This window comes from Manis pentadactyla, chromosome 2 (genome assembly GCF_030020395.1).
Source record: "Manis pentadactyla isolate mManPen7 chromosome 2, mManPen7.hap1, whole genome shotgun sequence".
Classification (NCBI taxonomy): Eukaryota; Metazoa; Chordata; class Mammalia; order Pholidota; family Manidae; genus Manis; species Manis pentadactyla.
Window position 1 is genome coordinate 159,698,606 of NC_080020.1, and position 21,903 is coordinate 159,720,508.

The 21,903-nt window shown below is 37.2% G+C and overlaps 1 long non-coding RNA gene across 3 annotated transcripts in view; it reads left to right on the forward strand.

Annotated features, from left to right (window-relative positions):
• LOC130682556 (uncharacterized) overlaps positions 1–17,045 on the forward strand; it is a 129,977-nt gene extending 112,932 nt beyond the window's left edge. For 2 of the 3 annotated variants that reach the window (XR_008995772.1, XR_008995773.1), the window contains 3 exons: positions 10,842–10,879; positions 12,145–12,236; positions 15,077–17,045. This is a non-coding gene — a long non-coding RNA (uncharacterized LOC130682556). The remainder of the gene's footprint in view (positions 1–10,841; positions 10,880–12,144; positions 12,237–15,076) is intronic. The other variant, XR_008995774.1, reaches the window with a different exon arrangement.
• The last annotated feature ends 4,858 nt before the right edge of the window (positions 17,046–21,903 follow it).

Consider the following 21,903-nt stretch of genomic DNA (forward strand, 5'->3'; position numbering starts at 1 on the left):
TTTATATATATATCCCCCTTAATGTCATTTTTCTTTAATTTTTACAGATGATCTTGTTTTGAACTCTTAATTTGAACAAATGAAACGGTATCCCAATTTGGCCGAATTATTCCATCTACCATCATTTTTGCTGGGTCCACACCATTCACACTTATTTACAACTCATTCTCTCTCTCTGCCCCTGCTTGTAACTATTTTTTCTTCTCCTTCAATTATCCCTTCATGTCTCCCTGGTCCCATCTTTCTGTCTTCTTTTCATCTTTCTTTTTATTTCTAGGCTTCTGAGTTAACCGTTTGCTCACTCATCCCAGTACTTCCACATGTTCTGAGCCATCACACTGATTTTAACTTTGCAGGCTTTAAGCTTTGAAAGACACACACACACTAGCAAAACCAGTGACAATAAATACACACACGCATGCATGCAAGCATGCAAATAAAAAACCTGGATCCCTGTTTTTTTCTCCTTCACAGAAGTAGATGGAAAGTTGTAATAGCCAATTTGGATTAACTGAAAGTTTGGCCCACTAAGCAGTATCTGTAAGAATAAAATTACAGATGAAGAAAAGTGCTTTTGGAGGCTTCTTTTAAAGTGGCTGTCTTCTTTGTTCACTCAGCCAGTATGGGAGATAATATTTCACTACAGGTAGTCTAAACAACAGAAGTGTATCCAGCTCTAGGGTGTGGTCTATGCTTCCACTACTGTACTGATTTTCCCTCCACAACATCTTTGTAAGGAATCTGCCTCAAGTCACTTTGCATCACTGGAGATTTTTAAACCTGAGTTGAAGTCCCCTCCACTCTTAGTTCTGCTGGCCATTTGTAACTCCCTGACTTTGAAGAAGGTACTCATCCTCTCTGTGACTAGGTTTCTCCATCTATAAATGGAAAAAACCAAGAGTACTTACCTCATAGGCTTTCTGAATAAGATTTATGAACAGAATAGGTCATTGGAACCAACATTTCCTATGAGGATACTATAGAGGCTATACAAAGTATTTAAAAAATCTACATGAGGGTGTCAGAAAACCAACAAGTTGGTGAATTATCCTTGAATGGAGATTCAGGAGTGGCAGACAGAAGTGCAGGGAATTGATCCCATTGGTCTGCCTCCTCCCTTTGGAGGCATTTGCTGATATCAAGGAAGATGCTCTCAACATTTTGTCACTAATACTGTGGTTTTTGCCTTTTTTCAGAATTCATACGGTATACATTTTCATACCTAGATCACTCATTTCATTATATTGCTGGGTAATATTCCACTGTAGGCATGTACCACCATTTGTTTACCCATTTATTCTTTAAAGGGCATCTGGGTTGATTTCAGTTCTTGGAGACTATGAATGAAGTTGCTATAAATACTCACATGCAGGTTTTTATGAGGAGATGCATTTTCAAATCAGTTAGTTAAGTACCTAGGAGCATATTTGCCACATCTTCTGATATAACTTCCTTTACCTTTGTTAGAAACTGTCAAATTCTCTTCCAAAGTACCTGTACCATTTTGCACTCCTACTGGCAATCAGTAAGAATTTTTTTTTTTTTGCTTGAATTTTTTTTGTTTTATAATTATTTATTATTGAAGGGTAGTTGACACACAGTATTACATTACATTAGTTTCAGGTGTACAACACAGTGATTCAACATTTATATACATGATAATTCTAGGTACCAGCTATCACCATACTAAGGTGTTACAATATTTTGACTATATTACTTACGCTATACATTACATCCAGGTTACTTATTTATTTTACAATTGGAAGTGTGTACTTTTTTTTTTTTTTGAGGGCATCTCTCATTTATTGATCAAATGGTTGTTAACAACAATAAAATTCTGTATAGGGGAGTCAATGCTCAATGAACAATCATTAATCCACCCTAAGCCTAATTTTCGTCACTCTCCAATCTTCTGAAGCATAACGAACAAGTTCTTATATGGAGAAAAAATTCTTACATAGTGAATAAGTTACATGATGAACAGTACAAGGGCAGTCATCACAGAAACTTCTGGTTTTGCTCATGCATTATGAACTATAAACAGTCAGTTCTAATATGGATACTCATTTGATTTTTATACTTGATTTATATGTGGATACCACATTTCTCTATTATTATTATTTTTAATAAAATGCTGAAGTGGTAGGTAGATACAAGATAAAGGTAGAAAACATAGTTTACTGTTGTAAGAGAGCAAATGTAGATGATCAGGTGTGTGCCTGTAGACTATGTGTTAATCCAAGCTAGACAAGGGCAATAAAACATTCACGTATGCAGAAGATTTCTCTCAGAACAGGGGGCGTGAGGTTCTAAGCCTCACCTCTGTTGATCCCCAATTTGTCACCTGATGGCCCCACTGCGACTGTGCCTGTCTTAGGTTGTTCCTCCCTTGAGGAATCTTACCCGTCTCTGGCTAACCAGTCATCTTCCGGGGCCATACAGGGAAATGTTAAGTTGGTAAGTGAGAGAGAAACCTTATTGTTTGAAAAGGTTAGCTTTTTACTTCTTTGCATATTTATACCCTGTAGCTTCTATGCCCAGCATTTGTCTTGAGGTATCTTTACCACTTCGAAGAATTATGATACTCGGTAAATTTGATATGAGGCACGAATGCTATTTAAGGGTTGCCATTAGGAAGGAAGAAGAAAAGCTATAGAAGTAGCAGGCAGCAGAAAACATGGGAAGATTAATTATTTCTTTAACATGTCTTCTTGTAGAGTATCTTCAACATGCATAGGTTTTAAACTACTAATTAAATTGCGCACAAACAATAACATAATAGGAGAATAGTTACATAACCACAGCATACCTGTAATTACCAGCCATCTCCAGTGAAACCAAGAAAACCAGTTAGGCAGCTTAGGCATTTGTGAAAACTTATCTATGATATGGTGGATATTGTCCAACTGAACTTGAACAGTCTGAGAGAAATCAGACAAATTAAAACAACCCATTCCTGGGGGCTGTTCACATCCCATATGTTCTTTTAACAGTAAATAGTCTGTAGTTGTAAGATTTTGGAGCGCTACAATTTGCACTTCTCCTAATTCTTGATTGAGTTCCAGCAGTATAGATCCAGTCAAATTTGTTGTTTTACTGTATGCATAAGCCAGCTTAGATATCTCCTTCCTCATTCCCATGGCAAGTCCAGGAACTGGTGGGATGAGTGCATCTACAGCTGTAGCAGTGCGTGGATCTTTGTTGGGGTTTTTTGATGATCATCTTCTGGCATGAGTCTTCCAGAGAGTGCTGATGTTGGAAGTTCTTTTTCATATCGTGTCTTAGTTCATTTTCGGGGTAGCCCAATTAGGCTTTGATCCTCTGTATAAATACAAACAAACCCTTTGCCTACACTTTTATATGCTCTTTATACCCTTGTGTAGGACTCATTGGAGGTCTCCACACATGAACTGCCTTTTTTTTTTTTTGGTATCATTAATCTACAATTACATGACGAATATTATGTTTACTAGGCTCTCCCCTATACCAGGTCCCCCCTATAAAACCCTTTACAGTCACTGTCCATCAGCATAGCAAATGTTGTAGAATCACTACTTGCCTTCTCTGTGTTGTACAGCCCTCCCCTTTCTCCCACCGCCCATGCATGCTAATCTTAATACCCTCCTTCTTCTCCTCCCCCCTTATCCCTCCCTACTCACCCATCCTCCCCAGTCCCTTTCCCTTTGGTACCTGTTAGTCCATTCTTGAGTTCTGTGATTCTGCTGCTGTTTTGTTCCTTCAGTTTTTCCTTTGTTCTTATATTCCACAGATGAATGAAATCATTTGGTATTTCTCTTTCTCCGCTTGGCTTGTTTTACTGAGCATAATACCCTTCAGCTCCATCCATGTTGCTGCAAATGGTAGGATTTGCCCTTTTCTTATGGCTGAGTAGTATTCCATTGTGTATATGTACCACCTCTTCTTCATCCATTCATCTATCGATGGACATTTAGGTTGCTTCCAATTCTTGGCTATTGTAAATAGTGCTGCGATAAACATAGGGGTGCACTGATCTTTCTCATACTTCATTCCTGCATTCTTAGGGTAAATTCCTAGGAGTGGAATTCCTGGGTCAAATGGTAAGTCTGTTTTGAGCATTCTGATGTACCTCCATACTGCTTTCCACAATGGTTGAACTAATTTACATTCCCACCAGCAGTGTAGGAGGGTTCCCCTTTCTCCACAGCCTCACCAACATTTGTGGTTGTTTGTCTTTTGGATGGCAGCCATCCTTACTGGTGTGAGGTGATACCTCATTGTAGTTTTAATTTGCATTTCTCTGATAATTAGCGATGTGGAGCATCTTTTCATGTGTCTGTTGGCCATCTGTATTTCTGTTTTGGAGAACTGTCTGTTCAGTTCCTCTGCCCATTTCTTAATTGGGTTATTTGATTTTTGTTTGTTGAGGTGTGTGAGCTCTTTATATATTCTGGACGTCAAGCCTTTATCGGATGTGTCATTTTCAAATATATTCTCCCATACTGTAGGGTTCCTTTTTGTTCTATAGATGGTGTCTTTTGCTGTACAGAAGCTTTTCAGATTAATATAGTCCCACTTGTTCATTTTTGCTTTTGTTTTCCTTGCCCGGGGAGATATGTTCAAGAAGAGGTCACTCATGTTTATGTCTAAGAGGTTTTTGCCTGTTTTCTTCCAAGAGTTTAATGGTTTCATGACTTACATTCAGGTCTTTGATCCATTTTGAGTTTACTTTTGTATATGGGGTTAGACAATGGTCCAGTTTCATTCTCCTACATGTAGCTGTCCAGTTTTGCCATCTCCATCTGTTGAAAAGACTGTCATTTCGCCATTGTATGTCCATGGCTCCTTTATCAAATGTTAATTGACCATATATGTCTGGGTTAATGTCTGGATTCTCTAGTCTGTTCCATTGGTCTGTGGCTCTCTTCTTGTGCCAGTACCAAATTGTCGTGATTACTATGGCTTTATAGTAGAGCTTGAAGTTGGGGAGTGAGATCCCCCCTACTTTATTCTTCTTTCTCAGGATTGCTTTGGCTATTCGGGGTCTTTGGTGTTTCCATGTGAATTTTTGAATTATTTGTTCCAGTTTATTGAAGAACGTTGCTGGTAGTTTCATAGGGATTGCATCAAGTCTGTATATTGCTTTGGGCAGGATGGCCATTTTGACGATATTAATTCTTCCTAGCCATGAGCATGGGATGAGTTTCCATCTGTTAGTGTCCCCTTTAATTTCTCTTAAGAGTGACTTGTAGTTTTCAGAGTATAAGTCTCTCACTTCTTTGGTTAGGTTTATTGCTAGATATTTTTTTTTTATGCAATTGTGAATGGAGTTGTTTTCCTGATTTCTCTTTCTTTTGGTTCTTTGTTAGTGTATAGGAAAGCCACAGATTTCTGTGTGTTGATTTTGTATCCTGCAACTTTGCTGTATTCCGATATCAGTTCTAGTACTTTTGGGGTGGAGTCTTTAGGGTTTTTTATGTACAGTATCATGTCATTTGCAAATAGTGACAGTTTAACTTCTTCTTTACCAATCTGGATTCCTTGTATGTTTTTGTTTTGTCTAATTGCTGTGGCTAGGACCTCCAGTACTATGTTAAATAACAGTGGGGAGAGTGGGCATCCCTGTCTAGTTCCCGATCTCAGAGGAAATGCTTTTAGCTTCTCGCTGTTCAGTATAATGTTGGCTGTGGGTTTATCATAGGTGGCCTTTATTATGTAGGGGTACTTGCCCTCTATTCCTATTTTGCTGAGAGTTTTTATCATGAATGGATGTTGAGCTTTGTCAAATGGTTTTTCAGCATCTATGGAGATGATCATGTGGTTTTTGTCTTTCTTTTTGTTGATGTGGTGGATGATGTTGATGGACTTTCGAATGTTGTACCATCCTTGCATCCCTGGGATGAATCCCACTTGGTCATGGTGTATGATCCTTTTGATGTATTTTTGAATTCGGTTTGCTAATATTTTGTTGAGTATTTTTGCATCTACGTTCATCAGGGATATTGGTTTGTAGTTTTCTTTTTTGGTGGGGTCTTTGCCTGGTTTTGGTATTAGGGTGATGTTAGCTTCATAGAATGAGTTTGGGAGTATCCCCTCCTCTTCTATTTTTTGGAAAACTTTAAGGAGAATGGGTATTATGTCTTCCCTGTATGTCTGATAAAATTCCGAGGTAAATCCATCTGGCCCGGGGGTTTTGTTCTTTGGTACTTTTTTGATTACTGCTTTAATTTCGTTGCTGGTAATTGGTCTGTTTAGATTTTCTGTTTCTTTCTGGGTCAGTCTTGGAAGGTTGTATTTTTTTGGAAGCTGTCCATTTCTCCTAGGTTTCCCAGCTTGTTAGCATATAGGTTTTCATAGTGTTCTCTAATAATTCTTTCTATTTCTGTGGGGTCCGTCATGATTTTTCCTTTCTCGTTTCTGATACTGTTGATTTGTGTTGACTCTCTTTTCCTCTTAATAAGTCTGGCTAGAGGCTTATCTATTTTGTTTATTTTCTCGAAGAACCAGCTCTTGGTTTCATTGATTTTTGCTCTTGTTTTATTCTTCTCAATTTTATTTATTTCTTCTCTGATCTTTATTATGTCCCTCCTTCTGCTGACCTTAGGCCTCATCTGTTCTTCTTTTTCCAATTTTTATAGTTGTGACATTAGACCATTCATTTGGGATTGTTCTTTCTTTTTTAAATATGCGTTAATTGCTATATGCTTTCCTCTTAAGACTGCTTTTGCTGTGTCCCACAGAAGTTGGGGCTTAGTGTTGTTGTTGTCATTTGTTTCCATATATTGCTGGATCTCCATTTTGATTTGGTCATTGATCCATTGATTATTTAGGAGCGTGTTGTTAAGCCTCCATGTGTTTGTGAGCCTTTTTGCTTTCTTTGTACAGTTTATTTCTAGTTTTATTCCTTTGTGGTCTGAAAAGTTGGTTGGTAGGATTTCAATCTTTTGGTATTTACTGAGGCTCTTTTTGTGGCCTAGTATGTGGTGTGTTCTGGAGAATGTGCCATGTGCACTTGAGAAGAATGTATATTCTGTTGCTTTTGGATGTAGAGTTCTATAGATGTCTATTAGGTCCATCTGCTCTACTGTGTTGTTCAGTGCTTCCATGTCCTTACTTATTTTCTGCCCGGTGGATCTATCCTTTGGGGTGAGTGGTGTGTTGAAGTCTCCTAGAATGAATGCATTGCAGTCTATTTCCCCCTTTAGTTCTGTTAGTATTTGTTTCACATATGCTGGTGCTCCTGTGTTGGGTGCATATATATTTAGAATGGTTATATCCTCTTGTTGGAGTGAGCCCTTTATCATTATGTAGTGTCCTTCTTTATCTCTTGTTACTTTCTTTGTTTTGAAGTCTATTTTGTCTGATGTTAGTACTGCAACCCCTGCTTTCTTCTCGCTGTTGTTTGCCTGAAATATGTTTTTCCATCTCTTGACTTTTCGTCTGTACATGTCTTTGGTTTTGAGGTGAGTTTCTTGTAAGCAGCATATAGATGGGTCTTCCTTTTTTATCCATTCTGTTACTTTGTGTCTTTTGTTTGGTGCCTTCAATCTATTAACATTTAGGGTGACTATTGAAAGATATGTACTTATTGCCATTGCAGGCTTTAAATTCGTGGTTACCAAAGGTTCAAGGTTAGCCTCTTTAGTATCTTACTGCCTAACTTAGTTCGCTTATTGAGCTGTTCTATACACTGTCTGGAGATTCTTTTCTTCTCTCCCTTCTTATTCCTCCTCCTCGATTCTTCATATGTTGGGTGTTTTGTACTGTGCTCTTTCTAGGTGTGTTCCCATCTAGAGCTGTCCCTGTAAGATGTCCTGTAGAGGTGGTTTGTGGGAAGCAAATTCCCTCAGCTTTTGTTTTTCTGGGAATTGTTTAATCCCACCATCATATTTGAATGATAGTCGTGCTGGATACAGTGTCCTTGGTTCAAGGCCCTTCTGTTTCATTGCATTTAATATATCATGCCATTCTCTTCTGGCCTGTTGGGTTTCTATCGAGAAGTCTGATGTTAGCCTGATGGGTTTTCCTTTATAGGTGACCATTTTCTCTCTAGCTGCTTTTAAAACTCTTTCCTTGTCCTTGATCTTTGCCATTTTAATTTTTATGTGTCTTGTTGTTGTCCTCCTTGGATCCTTTCTGTTGGGGGTTCTGTGTATTTCCGTGGTCTGTTCGATTATTTCCTCCCCCAGTTTGGGGAAGTTTTCAGCAATTATTTCTTCTAAGATACTTTCCATCCCTTTTCCTCTCTCTTCTTCTTCTGGGACCCCTATAATACGGATATTGTTCCTTTTGGATTGGTCACACAGTTCTCTTAACATTGTTTCATTCCTGTAGATCCTTTTATCTCTCTCTATGTCAGCTTCTATGTGTTCCTGTTCTCTGGTTTCAATTCCATCAATGGCCTCTTGCATCCTATCCATTCTGCTTATAAACCCTTCCAGAGTTTGTTTCATTTCTGCGATCTCCTTTCTGGCATCTGTGATCTCCCTCTGGACTTCATCCCATAGCTCTTGCGTATTTCTCTGCATCTCTGTCAGCATGTTTATGATTATTATTTTGAATTCTTTGTCAGGAAGCTGGTTAGGTCTGTCTCCTCTGTTGTTGTCTCTGTGATCTTTGTCTGCCTGTTGTTTTGCCTTTTCATGGTTTTAGGAATAGTTTACAGAGCTGGGAGGAGTGACGGCTGGAAGAACTTCCCTTCTTGTTTGTTTGTGGCCCTCCTCTCCTTGGAGAACAGCGACCTCTAGTGGCTTGTGCTGGGCAGCTGAGCACAGACAGGGCTTCTGCTTCCTGCCCTGCTGCTATGGAGTTTATCTCCGCTGTTGCTGTGGGCGTGGCCTGGCTCGGGCCACTCCTTCAAAATGGTGGAGTCGCGTTGGAGAGGGAGCGGCCTGGATGCTATTTATCTCCATAAGGGGCCTTCGAGCCCCCTGCAGTCCAGGGGATTTGTGTGCCCAGAGATCCCCAGATTCTCTACCTCTGGATTAAGTGTCCCGCCCTGCCCCTTTAAGACTTCCAAAAAGCACCCGCCAAAACAAAACGACCACAAAAAAAAAAAAAATTTTAAATTAAAAAAAAATAAAAATAAAAAATGGCCGCTCGTTTTTCTTTATTCTTTGGCGCCAGCCTCAGGCATCTGCTCACCGGTCTTGCTGCCCTGTTTCCCTAGTATTCGGGTCCCTATCCCTTTAAGACTTCCAAAAAGCGCTTTCCAAAACAAAACAGAAAAAACAAATATGGTCGCTCGTTTTTCTTATGTCCTCCAGCACCAGGCCTCCAGTACCCGCTCACTGTTCTTGCTGCCCTGTTTCCCTAGTATCCAGGGTCCCTCACTCATGCACTGTGTCTGCACTCTGGCCCAGATGGCTGGGGCTGGGTGTTCGGCAGTCCTTGGCTCCCTCTCCCTCCCGCTCTGCCTGCTCTTCTCGCGCCGGGAGCTGGGGGGAGGGGCGCTCGGCTCCCGCGGGGCCGGGGCTTGTATCTTACCCCCTTTATGAGGCACTGGGTTCTCACAGGTGTGGATGTGGTCTGGATGTTGTCCTGTGTCCTCTGGTCTTTATTCTAGGAAGAGTTGTCTTTGTTATATTTTCATAGATATATGTGGTTTTGGGAGGAGATTTCCGCTGCTCTACTCACGCCGCCATCTTGGCTCCAATCATTCAGTAAGAATTTATATGTACCCTTGACAAGAAAGGTCTTACCAGATTTTTAGATTTTAGCCATTCTAATCAATATAAATGGCCACCCATTCTTGTGTTAACTCTCAGTTACCTGATAAATACAATGTTGAGCGTTTTTTTCATATGCTTATATGTTCTCTGATGGGGTGTCTGTGGAGAATTTTTGCCCACTTTTTAGTTGAATTATTCATTTTCTTATCATTTGGTTTTAAGAGATTTTGCATATTTTGGATGCAAGTTGTTTATCAGCTGTGTGTTTTGCACATTTGTTTTCCCTTATGTCACTTGTCTTTTCATATTCTTAGACATGTCTTTGCAGAACAGAAGTTTTTAATTTTAACAGAGTCTAACTAATCAATTTTTTCTTTTATGGATCATGGTTAGTGTTTTATCTAAACTCATTGCCAAACCCAAGTTCACCTAGGTTTTCCTCTATAATTTCTTCAAGAAGTTTATGGTTTTGCAGGTTACCTTTAGATCTATAAACTAGCTTCAGTTAATTTTTGTACAAACTGTAACATTGGCTTAAAAAATAGAAACAAGCCAATCACATTTATTTTAAAAGTAAATTTCCAATAATTTTATTCCTGTCACCATTCTGAGGTCATGTTTCACTTACTAGAAAAGCCCCAAAAGAGAGTAATTTATTATGTTTGGGTGAAAATGCTTATACTATAAAAAGAGATCCCTCCTTTCCCCAATTTTGCATTTCTTGGTAAAGATAAGGAAGTTCAAGATTTAAAGGAAACATTTAATTAACTAAATTGTCTTTTGTCTAAATTACTCTAAGAAGCATTTTATGATTATTAAACACTAAACCTGGGAATTGCTTATTAACAAGTTTGTTTTTAAAGACTAATGTACCGAGGTAAGTACCCAAGTTCATATCAGGCTGGGTGAAACAAATATAACTCTGTGTTCTCAATTTTGAGTTTCTCCTTGTACTGGAAAGACTACTGGTTCTTGTTTTTAAGAACTGTTTGACCAGAGATTAACAAGAATGTTTAAAAAAGATTAAGTCAATCAAAAGTATTGCAGTGAAAACAGACTATTTCTGTCTATACTTATACATTTGCCAAAGTAAATAAGTAAGACTCTGATGAACAAATTTTTATTTCCCAAGGTTTTGGTTGTTTCTAACAATCGTTTAGAAGGTGAGGATGAAACTCTCTTTTGTTACAGAAGGGCCACGCTTGGAATGAGACTTCCTGTTGAAAATGGTATGTAACCTGAACTCTTACTGTCTACTCGCTTAATTTCTCATTAAATTACTCATGGAGAGGGCCAAAGGAGCCATAGCAACCTCACGAATGAAGACCAGCAGGCATCCCAATGTCACCTTCTAGGAGGAAAGTAGCAGGAAGTACACAACTGATGGAATTGTATTAGGATTGTACTTATGAAAATGACACATATTGAATCTCTTCATGAAATAAGGTAGCAGGCATTTGTCATCTCTCCCACCATCTGCTGTCAGTCTCAGAGATACAGGACGTCTGTAATCCAAAAACAAAACAAAACAAAACAAGCCAGGCAGCTGTTTCTCTGTTGTTTTTAATTTTTTTGCCCAGATGTTTTGTGATGAAGGGGTCAGAATACTATTTCTACACATAGGGTCTTAATCCCGCTTTCTCTTGTCTACCTATAAATCAGTAGGAACCTCAAATTCCAGAAAACATTGGTTAGGATATGACTTAGGTGAAGTTGGGAGCAGGACTGTGGCAGGATGAGAATGAAATATGTTTTTAGCATCATTTGGAACTTGTTAGAAATGTAAATCTTCAGGCTCCTTACAGACTTTCTGAATAAGAAAATCTAGGGCTAAACCTAGTATTCACTGTTACTAAATCCTCAAGGGGATTCTGACACGTATATATGTGCTGTGTGTAGTCAGCCATACTAATTAAAACAACATGGAAATGGCAGTGGAGCAGAAAGACATTCATAGAAAGACAGAGGAAGTCCAGAAGAGATTTAAAAATATTGATAAGGTGAAGTTGGAGCCTTACCTAAAACTGTATTGAAAAGTTAGCTCAAAATAGATCAAAGCCTAAACTTAAGAACTAACACTCTAAAACTCTTAAAAGTGAACATAGGGGAAAACCTTAATGACATTGGATCTGGCAATGATTTCTCAGATACTACACCAAAGCACAGTGCGATGGTTAATTTTATATGTCAACTTACTGATCTAAGAGATGCCTAGATAGTTGGCAAAACTTTATTTCTGGGTATGTCTGTGAGAATGTTTCCAGAAGAGACTAGTATTTGATTCAGTAGACTGAGCAAAGAGATCCACCTCCCTCAACTGGGTGGGGATCATCAGTTCCACCGGGAACACAAATGGAGCAAAAATGGTGAAGGAAGGGCAAACTCTCTCCTCTTGTGCTGGAAAGTCCATATTTTCCTGTCTTCTGACATTGGAATTCCTGAGTCTAAGTACTTTAGACTCTGCGACCTATACCAGGGGCCTTCTGTATTGCAGGTCTTGGGACTAGGACTGAATCATAACACTGGCTTCCCTGGTTCTCCAGCTTGCAACGCATAGTTGTGGGACTTCTCAACCTTCAAAACCAAGTGAGCCAATCCTAATAATAAGTCTCCTCTTAAGTATCTATCTATCATCTATCTATCTATCTATCTATCTATCTATCTATCTATCTATCTATCTACTATCTATCATCATCATCATCTGTCTAACTATATCTATCTATCTGTATCTATCATCTATTTAACAAATATCCATCTATCTATTCATTGGTTTTCCTTCTCTGAAGAACCCTAACTAATACACACATGCAACAATAAAAACAGAATTGATAAATTGAACTACATCATAATTTAAAAGTGGCATCAAAGAACACTGTGATATAATAAGTCATAATAAATGCATATTTGGTCATTCCATGCTTGGGAAACCAGAAAGCTTCCATGTGCCACTGAGCCAGTACACAAGCTCCACAAGGACAGAGGCTTTTTTATTTGGAACCTTGCCTTATGTATCTCTTCATCTGGCTGGTGACTTCTGTCCTTTATGGTATACTTTATTAAACTTCTCTGTGAGCCACTCTATAATCAAATCTAAGGAGGAAGTCATTGGAATCTCCAATCTGTAGCTGGTTGATCAGAAGCACAGGTAACTGCTTGCAACTAGCATCTGAGTTGGGGGTGGAGAGCAGCCTTGTAGGTGGAGCCCTTAACCTGGGAGTCTGGTGCTTTCCCCAGGCAGATAGCATCAGAGCTGAGTTGAAATCTCAGATACACTGCTGGCATTTGAGAATTGTTTGATCTTGTGCATGAGAAGATCCCCTACCCCCTGACACACACACATGCTGGAATCAGATCTGGGAACCTGAAAAGAGCTGTATTTGGCAGTGTAAATAAAAACACAGACACAATAAACAGAGTAAAAAGGTAACCCACAGAATGGGAGAAATTGTTTGCAAATTGTATGTCTGATAAAGGATTTTATCCAGAATATATAACTCCTACCAGTCAACAAAAACAAAAACAAAACCAATCAGATTTTTTTAAATGGTCAAAGGACTAGAATAAACATTTCTCCAAAGGTGATATACAAATGACCAATCACCACAAGAAAAGTTGCTCAATATCACTAGTCATTAAGGAAATGCAAATCAAAACTACAATGAAATACTACCTCACACTGATTAAGATGGTTATTTAAAAAAGAACAAAACAGAAAATAACAGACGTTAGTGTAGAGAAATTGGAATTCTTGTGTACTGTTGGTGGGAATGTAAACTGATATGGAAAACAGCTTGGTGGTCTCTCAAAAAATTAAAAATAGCATCCAGTAATTATACTTCTGGGTATACACCCTAAAGAACTGACAGAATTTCAAGGATATATTCGTACATACCTGATTATAACAGCACTATTCACAATAGGTGGAAGCAACCCAAGTGTACATTGACAGATGAACGGATAAGCAAAAGGTGGCACATACATACAGTGGAATATTAGTCAGCCTTAAAAAGGAAGGAAAGTCTGTCATATGCTACAGAGTTGCTGAACCTTAAGGACATTATGCTAAGTGAAATAGGCCAATCACTAAAAGACAAACACTATGATTTCATTTATGATATATTTTGAGTAGTCAAAGTAATAGTGATAGAAACTAGAATTATGGTTACCTGGAGTGGAAGAGAGAGAAAATGAGGAGTTATTGTTGAATGGGTTTTAAGTTTCAGTTTTACAAGGTGAAAGAGTTATGGAGATGGATGGTGGTGGTGATTGTACAACATTATGAATACACTAATATCACTGAACTGCATACTTAAAAAAGGTTAAGATGGTAAATGTTATGTGTATTGTACCACAATTTTTAAAATATTGATAAAATTAGAACACAGTAAAGGTGGTAGTTTGCATCAGTAACAATTATCATATGTTACTTGAAAAACTTGACTCTGCATTTGTGAAAACAAGGTAATATCTCTAATTTGATCTATCCCCACAAAGAATTCTAGATACATAACAATGAAAGGTGAGAAGAAATGAAACTATAAACATGTTAGTAGAAAAGTTTATGAATATTTATATAAGCTTCAAGTGAGGTAGGTTATTTAAAATCTGACAGTAGAAGAAACTACAAAGGAAAAAGGAAATATGTCTGAGTAGACAAGTTACATTAAAAGAACTAAGGAAAGAGAACTGCCTTCCTGGCAGAAGTCTGGATAGCTTGGTGTGGGTGCTCCTCCAAGATGCTCAGGAACCAGTCCATGGTGTACAGCAAACTTCCTAAGGGATCGCAGTCCCTATTCCATGAAACACCTTCTCTAAGCTTCTAAGACCTGAAAACCCAAACCTATTCCTTTTGTTCCTTCAAACCTATGAGTTTGAAGCTACTTCCTGTAATTATTAACTTTTCGAATTCACTATCCCTTTTTCCTTTTTTTAAATTTCTTCAAAATCTGCTTTACCAATTCCTTACATTATCTGTTAAAATACCTGATAAAGTTTTTTTCCCCATGGACATTTAAAGTAATTTTTATATTTATTTAAAATTTTTAAATACAGTCTTATATTTATGAAACATTTCATAATAATTCTGTATTCTATATTATAATTTAAATAATAAAGATTATGTCCATTAAATCTCAAAACTGTATGAAGGGAAGAGATAAAGATTTGTTATGCAAGAAAAAGTCCTTTTGTAGTTGCCAGGTCTCATGTTTGGAACAAATTCCACCAATCCTATTGCATGAGATAAGGAGTAAGCTTTGTTCAGAAATCTTATAAAGCTGGGGTCACCAAGAATAGAAGGAATAGCTTCAGAAAGCCCTCATTTTGTACAGAGAGAGGCATGCAGGGCCAGAGCATTCTGCAGGACATGCAGTCTGGGTTTGAAATTCAGGGCAGATTGTCACATCCCTGTTTCTGTTCCTTTGTAGGACAAGCAAGGAAACAACTGAGTCACTGGAGGATATGCAGATTTCTGGGATGACAGGGAGATGGGTCTAGAAAGCTGCTCCACAGGAATCGGCTAACAAAGCCACTTCCGCAGCACCTGGAGACTTTGGGACCCTTGAGAGTTGTAGACCTTCCTTACGGGAGGAAGAACTGCGAGAAGCTGGATTCAGATCCAATCCCTCCTGCAGGAAGAGTTCAAGAGTCTAGTCCAAGCTGCCCCGTTATCCAGAATGAATGTATTTGTTGAGCCATAGCTCCTTACTCTGTTCTACATTTTTTCAACACAGAACTTTTTTTTCCTTGTTAACATGCTATATAATTTGCTTACTTATCATGTCTATTGTTTTTTTTTTTGTCTGCACTAGAATGTAAAGTACACTAGAGCACAACTTTTGGTTTGTTCAGGGGTGTTTCCCAGTGTCTAGGTCCAGTCTGCATTCTAGTAGGTATTCAGTAAATACTGAATGAATGAATGAATGAATGAAGAGCAAGATTTTCTCTTCCAAGTCTTGCTACCTTTCATCATTTTTATTTTCCATTTGTTTTCTTATCTAGACCATGAGCTGAGGTCATCAGCTCTAGGAAGTATTTTCAAGCTCTGTTCTCTAAGTCAGGGTTCAGCTTTTCCTATCAAGCACCAGGGTCTTTTCTAAACTTAGGAATATTTTCTCCAAATTCACTTGTTTCTCTTTTGAATTCATTTAAGGAAAATGAATGAGTCAATTTAAAGAAATAAAATGGCAAGTGGTAGTATAAAGAAATGGGAACAATTTGAATGTGTAATTAGGATGATCCACGTTTATAAAACAAAATGATAGAATTAGACAAGGACCAAAAAAGAAGAATGTTTTCCATGAGTCTAAAAATACAGGACTGATGAGGGCACAGGAGTTAGAACTGTGGTGAGGTGGATGACAGCAGTCAGAATTGCGTGTCTAAATGAAAGATTTTTTTAAATCTTTGGAGAGAGAGGCAAAAGGTGACAAAGTTTCTACTGCTGCTACAGGTGTGGGTGCTACCATGAGGAAGGGGTACACATTCCTGAGGGAAGACTCCAGGCTTCCTGAGTCCAGTGTGTTGGGGATAGACCACTAACATGTGGATGTGAGTCACAGATATGATCTCAAAGTTGACCCCAAATGTAATGGAAATATCTGCAGGTGACAGCTGCCAGGATAATAACTGAAGGGTGTCAGAAAGGGACATCATTTATCTTCCATCCTTTCTTTCTTTTTTTTTTAGATGAAAGATTATAAAACCATTGTAGAGAAGCTGAGGAGAGAGCCCAAGTGTGTACTTTCTCCTTTGTCACGTCCCTTAGTTAGAGGGAGGAAGACGTTTCAGCTGGAGAAGTTAGTGTGGCCATACCAACCAAATTCCATTGATAGAAACTTCAGGAAAAATCTAAGGTGAAGGAAAAGTCTTCCCACCTGCTCCTCATGGCCAAAGCTTGGTTAATTTTAGAGTGTATATCTGTCACGGATGAATCAGGTTGTTTTCTCTAGACCAGGATTTGGCTCAAAGATGTCAATGAATGCTTTTTGAATATGATGTTGATTTAGAGGTATTTCATTTGTGTGAGAGAAACATGTCCTCACAGTAATGGAGTTAATACCCATAAATATGTCCGCACAGTGTTCAATCCCTTAGGATGCCTTTGGCAACTTAGGCAAAATTTGAAGTTGAATGTCACCTTGTTTCCCATTTTGATATTCTTATTGAATATTAATATACTTGTTTTCAAAATTCAAAATCAAACTAATTTTATTCATATTTGACTTCCCTTTTTTAACATCATAGTGATGTTTTATATGCAACTTACTAAAACATTTTCTGCCTTTGTCTTGTCTATTAATTGGCATGATATTTGAACTTAGGAAGCATCAAGCTTAAGCCCCTCACCTAGATATAGAAATAGAATGACAAAGTATGACAGCAGGAATTGTATATGAAATGCCCCTGTACTCAAATCATGTGCAGCATGTCACTTCTCATTCAACTTATCATGAGAGCCATTGAATGTATCTGACAGGACATGTATTTGACTGCTGGAATGATGGACGTCTCTGAATGTGTAGACCTGACATGGTGGGAGAAGATTATGCATGTGTGCCATCGAGGGCAGGTTCTCAGCAGTGAAAACTAAATCTCTCCCTGACGCAGCACCAAGGTTCTGGGGTATTTGCCCTCTTATGATGGCTGACAGTGTGTGTGTGTTTTAACTCTGGCAATCAGTCAACCTGCTCTTGATGGGTAATCTCCAGCAGGAACCTAATTTTTCCACATCAGTTGTCACACATGTCTCTAATGTTCTTATTCACCATTACCTAGATTGATGATGTTGTTTCAGACAAGAAAAGGAGAAGGAAGGAAGAGTTCCCCTTTCTTCCTAGAAAGACACAGTAATTCAGCTAAAGTATATAAGTAAAAGTATACAACAAATCTTTGGAGCTGATACTTAAGATTAAAATAAATGGTAATGTCCAGTGTCACAGTCATGCATTGATCAGTATGTATAGAATTGCTTATAATATATTATGTTGTTATATACAAAGTAAGTCAAGTTATTTTAGCTTGTGGAGCAGAGAGCCATGAATGCAGTTTGAAAATATGTGCTTTTAGTGACCACTTGATATGGATATATATTCTATCTTTAAATTTTACATATATTTTAAAGTACATTTCTTATTTTTTGTAGTCCTAAAAATAATATATATATCATGAAGGAAAGTCTGGAAACAAGTTGAAAATAGATATAATGAAGAAAATAAAAATTACTAATGATTCTAACCACAAAATAACTTTTGACATATTATTTTCAGATATATATACACATATATTATTATGATATATTCTCATGGTAATGGATGTTTAATATTGCACATTTGATTTTTTTGTAATTTTTAACTTTCACAAATTATGCTTTAACATATAACCTTGAGATTACATATATGAAGACACCTTTTTTATTTCTTTATGATAAATGACAAGAAAGGAATTGCTGGGATATTTTAGAGTTTTATGTCTGATTTCTAATTTCTCAGAATTTAAACTTATAGTAATAGAGTATATGAATTTCCACTTTCTCACACCAAAGTATATTTTTTCTTTGACAGATTAAGAAAAACAAGATTACCTCTGCTGTTGTATTATTATTAGACTTAATTTGATTGCAAGCAGCTATAACATGCTTATGGGGCATTTTTGTCGTGTGTGTGTGTGTGTGTGTGTGTGTGTGTATTCTCTATGTTGTATGTGAGTATGTATATGAAAAGTTTATTTACAAACCCTTAACCATTTTTCTCAGTTTTCCATGTAATTTACTTTTTTAGGCTTTTATTTTGAGATAATTATAGATTCATGAGAAGTTGCAGAAATAATGCAGAGTTCTTATGTGAACTTCACCTTTTTTTTCACAGTATCTCTAGCTACATAATAACCATAGCACAATATTGAAACCAGGAAATTGACATTGGAACAATGTATGTCTATAGTTATATGCCCTTTTTATCATTTTTGTAACCACCCTTACAATAAAGGTACAAAACTATTTAATCACCTCAAAAACTTCTGGTCTAAGCCTTTATAGTCATTCCCAACTCTCTCAACGCAACGTCCTTGAGCCCTAAACACCACTAATCTGTCCTCCATCCTTGTAATTTTGCCATTTCAGTAATGCTACAGAAATAGAATCACTAACTTACCTTCTTAGGACTAGGTGGATTAAAGATATTACACACTTGCAATTGTTTCTTTGTGTTGCAAATTCTTTAAAAGGACCATTTTGCTTTAAATTTTCTTTGAGATATCCCTTCTACAGAGTTTCACATTTTATTAAATGATAATATTTATGGTTTCTGCTAAAGACCATTTTCCTAATACCCATTTATCCTTATTATTCTTTTGCACTTAATATGTGTATTTTTATATTCATTCCATTATTTAAATTTTCACATTTAAATATTTCCGCATTGGTTTTAATTTTGATGTGTGCTGTAAATTGGAAACTCTAACTTTATTTTGTTGTTGAAGCAATTTTCCTGCTATAAATACTAGAATGATATATCTACGTCTCCAATTTGAAAAAAGATGACTTTGTAGGACATTAACACACACAGACACATGTATACGTATAAACTTTACACACTTAGAATATTCTGTTGGGTCTATTCTGGGATTTTTAAGTTTTCTGTGAACCATTTTTCTGTTCTGGAAACAGTGTAGTCTTAACTATTGTGCTTAATTATATTTTTAATTTCTGAAGATGTCATTTTCCCTTTGTTAATGCTATTTTTTCAGTATTATTTCTATTCTCACACATGATTGAATCCTTGTGTGGTATTTAAAAAGTATAAAAGTCTTATTGGGGTTGTAAATACAGCATTATTCAGTTTGTAACTTAGAGTTTGGAGAAAATTGGCATCATCACAATATTAATTCCAATCACTTAGTAACCTCCAGTGCTCCTCCTTTGATTCAAATCTCTTGTCCTGCAAGGTATGTGTGGACAGATGTTCATACAAGGCCTCCTCTGTTTATCGCTGGGGAAATTCCTAGGCATTCTGTAAGTTGCACTCTCTCACCTCCCCCTAATGGTCCCTTGCCAGATAATACCACCAGACGGGTCCCTAGTCACTTGCACCAAATCAAGTCTGATGAGAAGGAATGTACCCATGGTGGGAGCTAGACAGCCTCCCCAGGCAGCAGGCACTAGGGGAGCTCAGCAGACTTTTCTCTGCCTTCACAGAGCACCCGCCTCTCAAGGGACCTTTAAAGGCACAGCTGGCAAAAACAATGGCCCTGCGGAGAATCTGGCTCTTACCCAACCCTGGGCTACTGTCCCCTGCTTCTCGGGTCGCTGCTCAGCAACTAGGCGGTGTTTCCCTAGGAAGCTCTTAGTCCAAACTCTTCACAGAAGCTATTTATAACCTCCACTTCTATTCTCAAACCCCCATCCTGTCATTTCCCCGTTCACTCTCACTATCCCTGTTACCTACCCCATAAGGGAAACAGAGGCTCTCTTAACTCCCTTAGCTTCCTGCCATGTCTTCTACCAAATCACCTGAATCTGCACCTGCCTTTTTACAATTTCTGGTACAATAAAAGAGCTGCCCAGTTTCTTTGTTTTCTGTTTTTTGTTTTGTTTCTCGACCTATGCTTTTGCTTTCCTGGAGACCCTGCCCTATTGATTTCCCCTCTCATATTTATTCGATAAATTTCTACTCACTGCCTCTTTCCCTCAAGTTTTCTAAGTTTCTCCCATCTTAAAAAAATTCCAATTTTCACATCATCTCGAGTTGTATTTCTCCATGGTTATATAATGTTCCTCATTATTCATCCTATTTATTGGTTCTTTCTAACTAGCCTTGTCAAATGACTCTCCAATATATTAATATTTTCAAATAACCAGTGCCAGGATTTCATCAATTCTTTAATTCTTTTATTTTCCAATGTATTCATTTTGTTTTTATTCTCCCTTCTACTTTAAAACCCTTTTTCCCTATTTTTAATTGTAGTCTTTAGGAATATAGAGCTTGTTCTTTCTTCTCACTTATTTAATTAAATGCAGAATCCATTAGTGATTTTGTTTCATAATGAAAGTATATGTTGGTAATGTTTTTCATCTGATTTTTCCTAGAGTTGCATTTCATACGCTTTGATATATAGTCTTGTCATCTTCATTTTTTCTTTAAAGCCTGTAATTGTGGTTTTGATTTTTTCTTTGACCAAAGAGTTATTAAGGATAGTGCTTTTGGTTTTCAAGTACTTTATTTTAGTTTATTTCATTATTACTTTCTGGAATCATCTAGTGGAAGTCAAATAATGTGATCTCTATAAGATATTCTTCATTACCTCACAATTGAGAAACATTCTCAGATATTTACAAATAGTATGTATTCTTCAGGGCATAGCATTTAATATGAAACTAATAAAGCAATATTATTATAGATAATATTCCATCCTTGGTTTTTCATATTTGGTTTTTCTCTTTTTAATTTGTCAAAAGAGCTAAGTCAAAGTGTTCCACTAAAAATTGGTTTTCGGTCAATATCTTCTTGCATGGGGAGGCTATGTATCTCATTGCATAAATGCTTATGACAAAACATCTTCACTCTGGATTGAAATTCTAATCAAAATAATATAATCCTCTTTATCTATTTTCTTCACCTGGATTATTAACTTGCCTATCAATATTGATTTGCTAATATGGATTGTTTGATATGTTTTTCCTAATCCCTTTATGGTTATTTTTTGATGGATTGCATCAAAAAATATATGGATGCATATATTTAATGCAGTATGTGTTTTGACCTCTTTTTTGAGAATTGTATTTTAACAAAAATTTACTTATGCATGTATTTATTAAATTGATAACCTGTTTGGAATGTTGCAAAATCCAAAAGCTACACATCTATATAAGTAAAAATAAATCTGTGTCCCTCCCCTCTCTTCTAGGTACCTATTTACTGTTCCCAGGGGTGAAACTATTACCTCCTAATTTTGTGTCAGATCTGAGATGGTCCATGCATTTACATACATTCGTAAATGTGTTTTTCTTTCTCTTTTTTGTCAAACAAATTGTAGCATGTGTTTGCATTGCTTGTGTTTCCTATGTATTTTATTTAGCTGTATGGTTATACCTAGTCCTTATCTCTTAATTTGCAGCCATGCTATTCTTTTAAGTGACTACAAGATATGCCATTGGTTTCCCATATCATAATTTCTGTCAGTCTTCTTTCCTTCACTTCACTTGTCTAGCTTCCACTAAGATTCTTTGTTTTTGCCTTTATATGAATTTTGGTAGATC